Consider the following 14,923-nt stretch of genomic DNA (forward strand, 5'->3'; position numbering starts at 1 on the left):
AATTGATCTTCTGAAAATGATTAAGTAGCAAGAAAAGTTGCTTTTACAAATAAAAATGTCCGGTAAATTTACGAAATATCCTGGAATGAAAGAGGGAAAAAATGTAGTTGTATTTTGATTCCATTGAAAGTCTTGCAGTGTAATCTAATTAAGTATTCAATAATTACTGGCTGCAATGATATGAGTACAGTCATTTTAATTTGGATGATATTATGCCGGTGATTAATTAAGCCGCAAATTCATTTAAACGAATAAATATTAACATTTATATATAGGAGCTGCATTTTTGTTATTTGTTATGCGAAATGTGAACTTTGATATGGTTAAACAATTATGAAGTACTATAATCTAAATGTAGTCTTCTCATATCTTTACAAGTAACTACTTTAAGCAATATATTCTGGTTTCGTTTATTGAGATTACAGAAAAGCACACTAGGGAGGGAGGAGGGACAGATGCCTTCGTGGGGGACCTTTCTAAGGGAAACAAGCTCATGTAAAGCTTGGAAAAAACCACGAAAACGCCCATGCAGCCTTCCCGTTTCCCTGGAATCGAACCCAGGGCTGAACTGCCAATGTTTAGCGATTTTAACACGCGGCCGCTGGTGGACCTGCAGTACTTTCTGAAAAAATTCGTGACATACTTAAGAACATACTTTTGGTTTGTTTTGTTTTATTTGATTAGGGCAAAGCACTCGAGGGCTATCTGCCTATGGGGAGGAATGTCCTCGTGGAGGACGTTCTAATGGAAACTGGTTTGTGTACACGTTACGCATGGGGGGGGAAATAAAGAAAGTGCCCATGCACTATAGCCCGTTCGTGGGATTCGAACCTCTGACCAAACTACCTGTAATTAACGGTTTTACCGATCGGCTTCTGTTTGGGCTGAGAGTGTACGGGGGGAGTGGGAACTAAGTGTTATTTTGGATATGAATTAATAAAATCTTCGAAAAAAAAGTTAATTTCTTAAAAAAGCTGGTGGATGATGATTCTTCACCACCAGGATTTGGCGATTGGATCCCCTAATCTCCAATCGCCCTTTGAAAAGGGGAGTATAAAAGGTATTTTCCCCGTTTTCTTAGCATGCCTTCGTAGTGTAGTGGTCAGCACGCCCGGCGCGTATTCGAGAGGTCCGTGGTTCAGTGCTCATTTTTCATGTCTCCTGCTTTCAAAAAATACCTAATGTCTCTACACATTTACCCCTTCTTTTAAACTTTTCCGTTATGATGTACGGTTTATTTTCCTGCAATGAACGAAATTTAAGTTTTAGCGCAACCACATGACTCAGAGATTCTTTTGTTCTAAAGCGAAAACTTCGTGGTAAAAAAAAGCAGTAATTTTGCTGTAAGTAAAGTCGTAGTATGTCAGGTAATATACATGTTAAATTTGATAAAACGAATTGAAATTTAAGACATTTCCAATCGAACGATTTTACTGAACCATTTATGCCAGTATTTGTTCAATAATATTCTGATTATTTCCAGTGAAGGTGGACTCATGCTATTGTACCTCAAAATGCCACGATCCTCTTTGCATTAAAGTTAATGCCAGATTAAAACCATTTGTGCCGAGTTTTCCCATATCATATCTTTTCGGCCTTTGTGTAACAAAAAAAAAAAAAAAAAAAAAAAAAAAAAAATTCAGGGAATTGGGAAATTACCATTTTTTTCCCTTAAATAAATAACTTTTTTTTTTCCCCATCTTCTTGATTGAGTTGATTTTTTTTAACCGCGACCGACTATTTGCTTAGGGCTTGTAATTTTCGTGATCTCTATTTGGTTTTAACAGCAGTTAAGTGTAATTAATCTCTTTAAATGCCTTATAAAAATTTCACAGATTTTGAGTTCCCTAAGTTGGCGGAAGCAAATGTTTAGCCAAAAGGAATTTTTCCTGTTAGTTTTAAGGCTTTAAAATTAAACTGAAATGCTATTAAAGGTTTTCATAACGCCTGGATGGTTTCTTCTTTTCTATTTTATTTGTATTTCAGGAATTTGTATGTCTTGTCTACCGAATGTTAAAGTGAATTGTCAGCAATAATCGGAAATTAGATGTGAATGAATATTTAATAAGGCAGGAAAAAATGTGTTCTACTTTTTAGGAAAGCGTCGTTGGTTTTTATGAGCCGGCCGACTTTCCAGAATTGATCGAACCTATATATCTGTCAAATCAATGAAGTTTGCTCAGAGATCAAAATATTTAACCGTTAAGGCGTAAGAAAAAAATAGGAAAAGCGGGTAGGAAAAGATATTATCATCGTCTTTGAAATTTAATTTTTCGTGAATTGCTTTTGAAATTTTCTTTGGGGATGTTCAGGTTCTAAATGTTATTATCCTCTTAGCATAAAATTTACAGCAGTTTTCCCAAAACTTTTGTTCAGAAGTAACTTTTGCATAAAAAATTTTGTCTAAAGTTAACAAATTCAGTGAATTAATGAGTAAATGTTATGTACAATAACTTAACAATTACTACAAGTGTTAAGTGCAGAATTCTTGCCTATCGATCTAGCGTAAATTTTACGAAAATTTTCAGCGATTTTTACGTTTCCTCAAATTAGAAACTCATTCATGGTGCTTTTCGATGCGTTCAAAATTTGTCGTCAATTTTTAAACTATTTCTTTTTAAGCTTTTTGGATGATAATATAATATACCGAACAGACGTTTTTCAAAATTTGATTTAGATTATTTTAAAATTTAATATCGAAAAGGTTTTTTTGCGCAGATCATTGTTTAAGGAGCAAACTAAAATTTTAAACATTTTACTGTTTCCATCATCGGCAAGAGCGCAAAGGTATCTTTTAAAATAAAGCTTATTTGAGATATTTAATGTAATTTCTAAATTTTTTTGAGCAAAATTACTGCTTTTTTTTACCAGGAAGTTTTCTCTTTAGAACAAAAGAATCCAAAACCTGCTTGTAAGTAGCTTTATTGATTGAGTTTCCTGGTAACTACCTCCTTAGAACGTCAAATATGTGTATAATAATATTGGGTATGGATGCAATAAATAGTACCCTTTCTCTGTAAAAATTCGACAATCTGAGCCATGTGGTTGCGCTAAAACTTAAATTTCGTTCATTGCAGGAAAAGAAACCGTACATCCTAACGGAAAAGTTTAAAAGATGGGGTAAATGTGTAGAGACATTAGGTATGAAAGGAAGAGACATGGAAAATGAGCAGTGCCCTCGCCGGATCTCGAACTACGGACCTCTCGAATACGCGCCGGGCGTGCTGACCAATACACCACGAAAGCATGCTAAGAAAGCGGGCGAAATACCTTATATACTCCCCTTTTCAAAGGGCGACTGGGCATTAAAGGATCCAATCGCCAAATCCTGGTGGTGGAGAATCGTCATCCAACACCTTTTTTAGTTCGGGCGCCACTGTACTGACATTAGGTTATTTCGAAGCAGAAGGGACTCGAACCTCGGTCCTCTCAAATACGCGCTCGCTGAGCGTGTTGGCCATTATACCACGAAGGGATACTAAGAAGACGGATGAAATACCTTATAAATGTATTACAGCGTAACGTTTACGTCACAATATGATCTCAATGGAAAGACACGCGTGTTGTTCTCTATGGAACAGCGCGTGTGTATGGAACACACAAAATCATTCTAAGGAGAGACACACGCACCAACATTACTTATTGTCATCGTTAAATTAAATAAGAAAGTAATTAAACTAATATCAGTAACAAGCTTTTAAAGTATGGCATTGTGTTTCGCTCTTCATAATGACAAACCGAAGAAATGTATTTCTTAGGTTTTTATTGAGAAAATGTTTATATCGACGGCAAACAACAGAATGTTAAAAATACATATAAATGCAGTTATATGAATTGTATGTTTTAATACAGCATTTTTTTCTCTCTCTAGGGAACACTCATATTTGTTGACTTCAAATGCAACGAGTTTAACTGAAGAACAATGGATTTTTTAAACCAGATGCCGGAATCTAGAGGTAAGAGTATTGACTACTTTTATTATCTATTTGCTCGCAGAATTTCATTTTCTGTGTGTTTCTATTCACAATGCATTATAATGCAAATATTTCGGTAGAAATTATTCGTCTTTAAATGTGCTCCATCATTACGACGCTGACTGTCGTTTATAAAACAACTAAGCTGTGTTGAATTAAAGACATCACAAATGAAAAAAGTCGAATATTTAAATAACGTCAGAATACATTATCTTCATACGAATTAATCATTTAATTTGAAAAATCATTTTTATACGTTTAAGCAAACAAATTTCATAACTGAAAGAATGAAATAAGAGAGTACAAAATATAATGCACTGGAATACACTAAAAGAAAATGCATATGCCATCGTATCTATGTGTGTATATGGAAACTAAGATCACATCATGCAAATTTATATATATACTATATCAGCACATCTGCACGTTCATCATAATCAGTGAGCACACCTTACTCTATTAGGTATTTCTCCCGCCTTCTTAGCATGCCTTCATAGTGTAGTGGTCAGCACGCTCGGCGCGTATTTGGAGGTCCGTGGTTCGATTCCCGGCGAGAACATTGGCCATTTTTCAAATCTCCTGCTTTCAAAAATTAACTTATGCCTCTACAGCTCTTCCAAAGAAGAAAAATGCAATACTCGAAGCACCTTTTATGCTAAATGGGTTTTCCGTTGACTGAGTTATTTACATATAGTTTTAGACAACATCGTTTCGGATGTCGGAAACAACTCTCTGCCACGGAATGCTGTAAAAAGGATGCACTGTATTTGTAATTCTGTGTGATTTATATTCTGTTCTAATGCATATAGTAACATTTCATGTTAATCATCATCTTAACAATATTTGCATCTAATCTTAATAAATATATCCCTAGCCATATACAGAAGTAGTGCCCAATTGGTGATAAGGCTAAATAACGAAAACATTTCGTTGAACAAAACATTTTTTTTTCAAGTGCATGCTTTCAGGCATTATTCCATGTAGGCACCCACATAGGTGAGGCATAACCCCGTAAGATAATTTTTGTATATCCTTGTTAAACACATCTGTTGTCATTCTAAATGAGAAATACAGTTTCCGTTTCCTCGTCGTCAACAACTTCGTCGATTTTCACTCGAAATAATGAAACATAACAAAACAAAGCAAAGGAAAAATCTTCGTCCACAGCATCGACCTATCTCATATCTCCAAATACACACAGCAGATGGATTAGAAAGCACTTTGCTGAAAACGAGGGTTACAGCGAAGGTTAATCCAAATATAATTCACACATTTTTTATGATTTATTTTTAAAGTTTGTATTTGTAAATATTTTTCGTAATTTTTTCGAAAACATGTTTGCATTATAACCTATAAAATTTTTAACATCGAGTAGATGTATTTCTAGGCATACCTGCCAAAAATGAAAGTTTTTTTATTCAAACTTTTCTAAGATATGCATGAATTTACATATTGAAGCGTTTTGAAATTTGGTATCTTTTTTTTTTGGGCGATAATAACGCCAAATGTGGTGTACGCACTTTGTTAAAATTATTTGAAAGTATGAACGATGACCTTTTTTCCGCTCGTCTGTAATTAAAAAAATAATCTGATGTGGACACCACATGACTCCCTTGTACGGAATATTAAATTATACGCATTTTTTTTTCTTGAATTTCATTTAAATTGATTGGATTGAATTAAATCTACTTCGACGACAGCGTTCAGTTATATAAAATTTTAACGTTCTGAGGCTACTCGTTTTCGAGTTATGCGAGATACGTACATACATACGTTCGTACAGACGCCACGAAAAATTCTCTTCAGAATTAACTTTAAAGCAGTTTTATCATTTTTTTTTTGGAGGAAACGAGTCTTTTATTTTGTCCTTACGTACAGCTATCACGCAAAAACATCGTTAAATTGCATTCGATAGCGTTCAAAATGGATATTTTCTTTAAAATATGCTACCTGAAACTTTTCGCGATTACAATACTTCCTTTCTACTTCGTACAAGGAAGTAAAAAGAAAAGGAAAATATGTTGCTATAAATTAAGAAGTTTATAAAGTAAATTATTCTTCGCGAAAACTGAAAAAAATACGCCAAGATAAGTTTTTAAATTTTTCCGTAAATTTCGCTCCAAATTATGCAAAATTTATTATTTAGTCATAATTTAAGTTGTAGAATTGAAATATGGATAAAAATGGCATGTCATTTCAGAAAAAGTCCGATTTTTCGTCAAAATACATATGTTAGAATGAAGCTATATAAAAAAGATCTGATGTGTACACCACATGACTTCCTTGTACGAAATATTAAATCATAGACTTTTTTACTGCATCTCATTTAAGCTTATTTGATTGAATTAAATCTACTTTGTCTAGAGCGCATAAACCACAATAGAATAAATGCACTCTTTAAGATTCACTATATTATTTTACTATAGCCATACTGTGGCGCTAAGTTCACTTAACAGCGTTATATTTCGTTCATATGATAACTCAGAATGCAAAAAAATTATATCATTTCAAGAATTGTCTAATGGTTGCCACATGTTGTGTTCAAATACTATAATAAATCTAAAACGATGTTTAAAAGAAATTAAGCAAACAAGACAAAAAGAAACAGTTTTTCACAGACGATTCACTATTTCTCATTCAGTTAATTTTCTCACTTCCCGCCAAGGCAAAAATACATAAAAACTCAAAATATCTATATTAAAAATTACGATGTAAATCTTAAACACTTATTTTCTCGAATAAATTCCAGAATGGATTAAGCATGATTTAATTCGCAGTAATGAAAGAAGGCGTTATCTTTGTTGTTGCGAAGCTTAATCCCTCTATATTGGCAACAAATCTACTAATTTGCTGTTTCAAATGTAAACAAATATGTCCGCCATGTTATTTAAAAATTAGGCTTGACCGCACTTAAACGGCTTTTAAATTGTTGATAGTACAAATATTGCTTGCAGATTTACTATAGGCACAAAAACCTTAATCGGAAGATAAGAACAACATAATTCAATAATTTTTAAAGAAAAAAATGCACAATTTACATACATATAAGAGTAAAGAGACTGACCTCGCTGAGCCGGGTAACAGCATGGATGTATGTATAAGTATATTTATATACGTTTGGTGCGGCCGATTGCAACCAAAATACGAGGTACACATCTACATGTTATAGCAGTCCTATATACAAAATTTCAACGTTCTGAGGCTACTCGTTTTTGAGTTATGAGAGATACGTACGTACGTACATACGTTCGTACAGACATCACGAAAAATTCTCTTCAGAATTAATTTTAAAGCAGTTTTATAATTTTTTTGAAGGAAAAGAATATTTTATTCTGTCCTTACGTACAGATATCACGCAAAAACATCGTTAAATTGCATTCGATAGCGGTCAAAATGGATATTTTCGTTGAAATATGCTGCCTGAAAATTTTCTCGAGTACAATACTTCCTTTTTACTTCGTACAAGGAAGTAAAATCTCAGTGGCGTTACAGCTCTAATGGGCCAAGGCCTGCAGTGCCCGAAAATATGCTTTCAAGCTATATATAAATCTAATATATATCTTAAGTCGTATATTCGTGACATGAAAAACGAAATTTGAATTTCGTCAATTGGCCCAGTAGAACGGGAGATATAGAATTGTCTCATTGTATTTTTTTTGCACAGTGTACTTCCCTCCTCATAAATGAAGCCATTTTTCACTGTGCGTAAAACGCGGACAATGCTGATTACTTCAGCTAGTATGAAAATAAAATCTGAAGCCATTCACGAGGCTTAGAACTTAACGTTTCATTTCAATGTCCACTTTAGAGCGCCACTCTTGGATTAGCTGCTATAACTGGAAAGGCCTCAAGGTGAACCAGCAGGATGATTTGAATGCGTAAACTTGATTTTAGAATTATAATTTCAACGATCAATTAATCAAATTACTTCATATGTATGCAATTATGCGGTAAAACAGAGTGAATCCAATTCAGTCCCTGTTGTCGCGATGAAATGTGATTAAATGATATCCCAATCCTTGTATTTCTGTAGCTGTTACTGCGCCGAATAATTTATGCACATACTGAAACCCAATCCATAATACATTAAACTATGTGTCTGAAATTCAGTTATTAAATACATTTCTGCACTATGTTTGCATTAGATTTGCTTATACAAAGGGCACAATATACATTTCTTGTTTATAGCTATTAATATAACCGTGTTATGCAATGATACTATACTGTCTATTAATTAATACACCGAAAAATTTAACTTCGCCCGCAATGGAAGTACCAAAAAATTGATTCAAATTTTAGTAACCTTGAGAAAATGAGCCAAATGTTGCAAATTTTATGACCAAGACATTGATGGGGACATACCCTAATTTAATTGTGTTAATTCCTAATTACTAAAGGCAGTTTACGCAGTTTGTTCCTGTGATACAAATATCATAAGGCAATGAAATGTATAGTGCTAGATTACATGTGGCATATTTACATATGCATGTGGTTCTCTCCGTTAGTTAGGCATATAGTGGAGGGTTACTAATATAAATTATCGCCATTCACTGTTCACATCAATTGCGTACATATATGCACAGTGTCCACAAAGCCTTATATAATAATGACAAACTCGATAAAAGATTAAAAAAGAGCAAATGTTTTGGAATAAAAATGTCTGCAACAGCTTATTATTTGAAATGAAAAATATCGTCTGCTACTTTTAAAGTGATTCTTCTTTCAAAATGCCGCATGTACACAAGATGGGGATTGAAGGATATGTTGTTGCACTTTTCGAACAGAAGTATTATTATTCCGTAATTCAAAACCTCAGTGAAATGTATGGCATTAAAATTTCTAACTGCAAAATAAGTAGCATAATTAATTAGAAAAGAAAAAACGCTAATCTTAACTTCTGAATGGAAAGAAAACGCCAAACGAATATCCGAAAAAAGTACGCACTGTTTCTAATGTTTCTAAAGTTAAATCATCGATAACAAGAGAAAATCCGCTGATACGGAAATTAATTGCAATATCTTTAAATGCATCTGTAACAACAATAGATAAAATAATAAACCGAGATTTACAACTGAAAAAAAAACTATAGCACATAAAATTCACCAGCTTTTGCCGAGGCATATGGCTCAACGCAGAGTAATTTGTAGAACCCTGTTGAACGAAGGGGGAAAATTGTACAAATTGGTTCCATCGATGTAAAAAACACTTCAGTAAGGGATTTGTGATTGTTGCAGATTCTGTGACAGTGAAAAATCAAAAATAAGAATGAAAAATAATGTTAAAATCACCTCAGCATGCTAGCAATGCAAGGTTATACGTCCAGTATATAAAGAAGAAATTCTATTTCTCTATCCCAATTACTTTTAAAGAGTGAAACTTCATCAAGACAAAGCAACAAGTCATATTTCGAAAAGTACCACTGCATTCCTTAAAAATTGAAGACTTATACAGATATTGCATACATATAGACCTTTTCAATGTATTCTTGCTTATTCCCCTGACGTTTTGCCTGTGACTACTGTGCTTGTGTTCCCTTTCTTTATAAATTAAAGAATATTGCCCACTAGTAAATTACAGAGGAGTATGATTGAATGGCATTAAGACGGAAAATCAACATCGAATTATTCGAATATATTTGTTAACTAATTCTATTTTAAACATTTTTGTAGCTGCAAGTATATGCCTACGACTAGCGGTTTGCCAAAACAAGATCAGGTAAGATTTTGTATTTATATGTGAGTAAGCTTAAATTCTATAAGCAAGGCTTTAATTCTAATTTAATTTTGGATTATTGAAAATTTGATTTAAATTGCATTTTACGATTAAAAAACCTGCAATCTGAAAACTTCAGATTACAGTCTATCTTGCATAGTTTAGTAAAAAACTTTTTGGAAAAGTTAAATGTAATTTTTAAAACTTAAATGTGAAAAGCAAAGAGAATTGAGTCAGAAAGATTGAAAAATCACAAAGGTTAAAAATTCTTAAAAAATATTCTTAAACAGAAGTGTGATCTTCGTTCGTAGATTTCACTTTAACAAATGAAGTAATTTTAAACTGAATAGGTATATTCTTAAAGTAATGGTCTACTAGCTTAATAATTAAGCCCTCAGAAATTAAAGATATAGAACATAAAATCACATATTTAGAACGAGCTGTTTCTGATAGCGCTGCCAGCTTGTATTAAAAAAAAAAAGAGAAAGAGAGCTAGTGATACTGTTGCATCGTAAATTAATGCCACGGGGAACCTTGGACACTTATTTAATGAAGAAAAGGTTTAATTATTCAACATGTAGCTATACATATTTTTTTCGTTGTTTTTCTCACGCATGTCGCTTGCAATAGATATTTTTCTCAAGTGAAATGAAAAAACTTAGTAGTTTCCCAGAACTCAAATCCATGAATTGGAAAGAATAAGCATCTAGAAGAGATGTTTCGAAGTAAAGTCTACTTTGAGCTGATTCCCTCTGTGCTTCTGCGCATGAGCGAAAAATCTCAGTCCATTTTTCAGAATTTTTTTTTTTCTTTTTTTAAATCTAATGACAGGCACTTTCCTATTCCATACTGGTCACTCTGAAGGGAAGAAAGTGGTGCTGCTTTATTGAGGCGCCACCTAATAGGCAGCCACCGTTTTTCCCTATGGAGGGACACACAGGTACAGTTATTGTTTTATCCAGGATTCGAACCCGGGCCCTTCGGTATCATAGTCGGCTTCCCTAACCGCTATACCGTCTGGGCAGCAATACTTTTGGTTAGATTATATTGCGTAGAGTGTGTAGAGCCATTAGGTTATTTGGAAGCAGGACACATGAAAAATGTGCAATGCCCTAGCTGGGACCAACGAGATAATATACTGGTAGAGAGCGTATTGCAACCTTCAACCGGTTCCAACATTAGTGTCACGTGACTGCTGCGCGAATTCCGAAAGTGCGGAAATACTTTACATTGCTTTCTATGGGACGAAAGACTGCTGCTCTGCTTGGTCACATAAAATTTAAGTAAAAATGGTTATTCGCTGCAGCGCCTATGGATGTAAAGAAAGTTTCGTGAAAGGAAGACCTGTAACCTTTCATAGGTAAGTTAAAACTGCATGATTTATTATTTTATTTTCAGTATTTTTGTCATTTTACTATCTCTGTTGAATTGGTTGGAAAGTTTCAGCCATATTGTATAAGAAAATTGCCGCCGTATATGACATTTTCAGCATGTATTATTAGCATCAAAATGTATTAAATACTGTGACACTATTTACTGGATTCATCCTTTACAAATAATTGAATTTTATATGTTTTTTCCGTGTATTCCGTTGAAATAGAAAGCTGCGCCAATTGGCGTTAACCTTTTTTCGCCAAGTCGTACGCGTTTAGATTTCATAAACAATTACTGCCTGCGATAAAAGAAGAAAAACGCTATTATTAGCATTAAATTATTGAGAAAAGATTGTGCGATATGTTTTTGTTAAAAAAAAGCTAAAGATCTTGATTCATGCAACATTGAACATAAACAGTTAAACAGCATTATTTTAAAAATCAGATTACTTTTTAAAAGCTCAATGCTTTATCATTATTTTCTATAAAATCAATTAAAATAAAAATAATCTGGATTATAATTCTGTCTCATCTACGATGCTGTTAGAAATTTATTGTAATTGAAAAAATGTGATGTGAAAAACTTACCATATTTTAAATAGTATTAAAAAAAAAAAGGAGAGTGAGAGAATTTTTAACTCTAATATCGTTTTGATCCTAATAATAAATACTGAGTTGAAGTTTGTTACCATTTGATACATATTCAATATAAAATAATTTTTATAATTAATAAGATGTATTGATCCCCCCCATGACATACACATGAGTGGGGAAATCAGTAATTAAGATTGCATTATTTTGTTCCAGTAATATAATCTCAAGAAAAGAGAGTGCATTAATTTTGTGCCAGTAATATAATCTCAAGAAAAGAAAGGCAATCAATGGCATAAATACACATAATACAATGTGATTTTCTTTTTCTCTTTAGGATGCAATGCATTAAAATTAAACGAGATTTTTTTTTTACCTTCTCAAATATTATACAGTAGTGCAATTTATTTTTTAGCGTTATTCAAAATTAAAGTTTCCATCTCAATTTTTTATTATTTATTTTAGATTTTCTTCCTAAAATTATTTAACCTAAACATCTTAAACAATGGTGCAAATAATTTAAAGCAATTATTAAAAATATAGATAAAATATTCAGGAAAAAAGGGGTTAAGTTATATCTAAATATAATTGTAAAAAATCGAACAACCTAATTCGAGGCCGTTGTCTGCTGACTGCTAGCAGACGGAAATAAAAAGTACTACCTGCCATATCAAAAGCGGGCCAAACTGGCGATGAACAGCCTAAGCTATCACTCCCCAAGAGCGCCAAGAGCATTAGTCACGTGGTATATGTTGGAGACACCCTAGCAGACGAATTCTCTGTGGGTGAGCCGTCTACCTGTTATATGAAGTCGTTGGCTGGGACTGGAACTCGGACTTCTCGAATACGCGCCGAGTGTGCTAACAGTTACACCACGAAGGCATGCTGAAAGGAGGGAGAAGATACCTTGTTTGTGGTATTTGCGAACATAACTTATTGTTAACATAATTTATTTCAACGAAAGTTACCATGTAAACTTCCGAAAATTCCGAAAGTGCGGAAATACTTTACATTGCTTTCTATGGGACGAAAGACTGCTGCTCTGCTTGATCACATAAAATTTAAGTAAAAATGGTTATTCGCTGCAGCGCCTACGGATGTAAAGAAAGTTTCGTGAAAGGAGGACTTGTAACCTTTCATAGGTAAGTTAAAACTGCATGATTTATTATTTTATTTTCAGTATTTTTGTCATTTTACTATCTCTGTTGAATTGGTTGGAAAGTTGAATTGGTTGGCCGAAATATAAATGCAGTTCGTTTCGCAAAATTTCATAAAATGAAAGTATGGTAAAACTCTTTGACAAAACATAACCAGTAGTCTGTTACTTTGGAATGGGCACTTCGGGGTCATTTTCCTCTGCACAATTTGTCTCGTAGCCATGGTAACGTCAGCTGCGACGGATGATTGAGTTCTATACTTGTTTCTTTTCCACTTCATTTCCGTTTAGCGTGCTTCGCTTCAAGGAACGCGCGCGAACGACAGCTGACTTGAATTTCAGTCTTAAATTAGCTGAAGAAAATATGTACTAGGCAGCGATGAGGACATTTGAAAGCAGCAAACTGTATGCATTATGGAATGCATTATATAATTAAGTATTTGGTACTTACTTATTACACAACGACCTTCGCGCAATTGCGCGATTTTTTGGAGTTGAAAAGGTAAAACCTACTTATCGGATGGAAGTCTGTTTCACGGTTTTTTCTGAAGATTCCTAAACTTTGGATGTTTATCATAATTCAGTAATTATCGAAATGCGAAAAGAAAAATTTTTGCAATTTAAAACACAAATCTGAATTATTAAATAAGGATTACTTGATAAATTGAAAAAAAAATTATATGTACCTCACATAACTCCCTTGTACAGAATATTAAATTCTATGCATTTTTTTCCTGCATTTCATTTAAAATTATTTCCTCGAATTTCATTAGAGATATATTTCTCTTTCAATTAATTCAGTTCTTACTTCGCGATAAGGCAAAAATACATAAAACATAAAAAAAACTTTATTAAAAATTGAAAAATATAAAACATAAATATAGTTAAAGCAATTTAAAGAACGATTTTTACAATTCAAATCAGAGTTTCTATGCAAAAACAAGCAATTCGGCCAGCGGGCAGAAAGGCAGATTTTTGGTGCACAAAACTGAAAGTTTACTTTTGTTCTCACGCGGCAAAAAGACACTGAAGGCGTAGAAACTGAATTTGTTGCGGACGCTATGCTGAGTCAATATGTGAGAAAATTTAATAACTTAAATGATAATTCCAGAATTAATTAAGCATAATTTAATTTGCAATAATAAAAGAAGACGTTATCCTTGTAGATGCGAAGCTTAGTTTCTCTAGATTGGCAACAAATCCACTATTCGACTAAGTTTCAAATGTAAATATAAATATGTCCGCTATGGTAAAAAAAAAAAAAAAAAAAAAAAAAAAAAAAATTAGGCTTAGCCACACTAACTTTTAAATTGTTAAATTAATTTTGTAATTCGTTTTGGGAAAAAGAGTCCTTTATTCTGTGCTTACGTACACATATCACGCAAAAACATTGTTAAACTACATTCGATAGCGGTCAAAATGGATATTTTCGTTAAAATATGGTACCCGGAATTTTTCGTGCTTACAATACTTCCTTTGCTTCGTACAAAAAGACACTTATATCTTCTTCAATTCTTTTTTTAACTTTTGTCTGCTAATCTTCTGCTTTACTCTTCTTTCAAAACACATCACAGTGTTGTGGAGACTCGGCTTCGTGCAATCCTCGGCAGTGGCGTTTCGCTGGCAAACGCATTAACTTGTTCTCCTCACAAAATTTTCAGAAAAATTCTGTATTCCTGAAGAAATTTTTCAGGTTCTTCCATTGCTGGGAAATTCCACAAGTTCATATTCTAAAACTACGTTTAAGGCAAAAAGTATCACGATTGTTCATAAAAGCTGTTAGAACTTGGAATACAACAAAAAAGAATTCATACAAAAAATGGCGGCGTTGCTTGACTGAAGGATTATGAGCATGGTTGCCGGAAGGCAGTTATGCGCATGGTAGCCGGAAGGTAGTTATGCGCATGGTAGCCGAGTTCAACACATTCTAAAAATCTGGCGACTTCTACTAAGGTGGCTGCGTTAATACATAAGTACCAAGCATTTAGATGCTTTAGATTTCATTTGCTAACTTTATGAAATGTATGATCCTGTAGACGTTTATTAATAAACTATTCTAAGATTTGTAATCCTACTTTACGTGTCTTGCTCAATGATGTGTGAGATGTTATATGTTG

General features: G+C 33.4%; 1 long non-coding RNA gene across 1 annotated transcript in view; it reads left to right on the forward strand.

The window, feature by feature from the left end:
* LOC118205303 (uncharacterized) overlaps positions 1–14,923 on the forward strand; it is a 473,901-nt gene that overhangs the window by 235,096 nt on the left and 223,882 nt on the right. Inside the window, exon 3 of the long non-coding RNA XR_015043230.1 lies at positions 3,872–3,956. This is a non-coding gene — a long non-coding RNA (uncharacterized LOC118205303). The remainder of the gene's footprint in view (positions 1–3,871; positions 3,957–14,923) is intronic.

Source organism: Stegodyphus dumicola, chromosome 9 (genome assembly GCF_044657685.1).
Source record: "Stegodyphus dumicola isolate Sdum_Otavi_A_Nest chromosome 9, ASM4465768v1".
NCBI classification, from domain to species: domain Eukaryota; kingdom Metazoa; phylum Arthropoda; class Arachnida; order Araneae; family Eresidae; genus Stegodyphus; species Stegodyphus dumicola.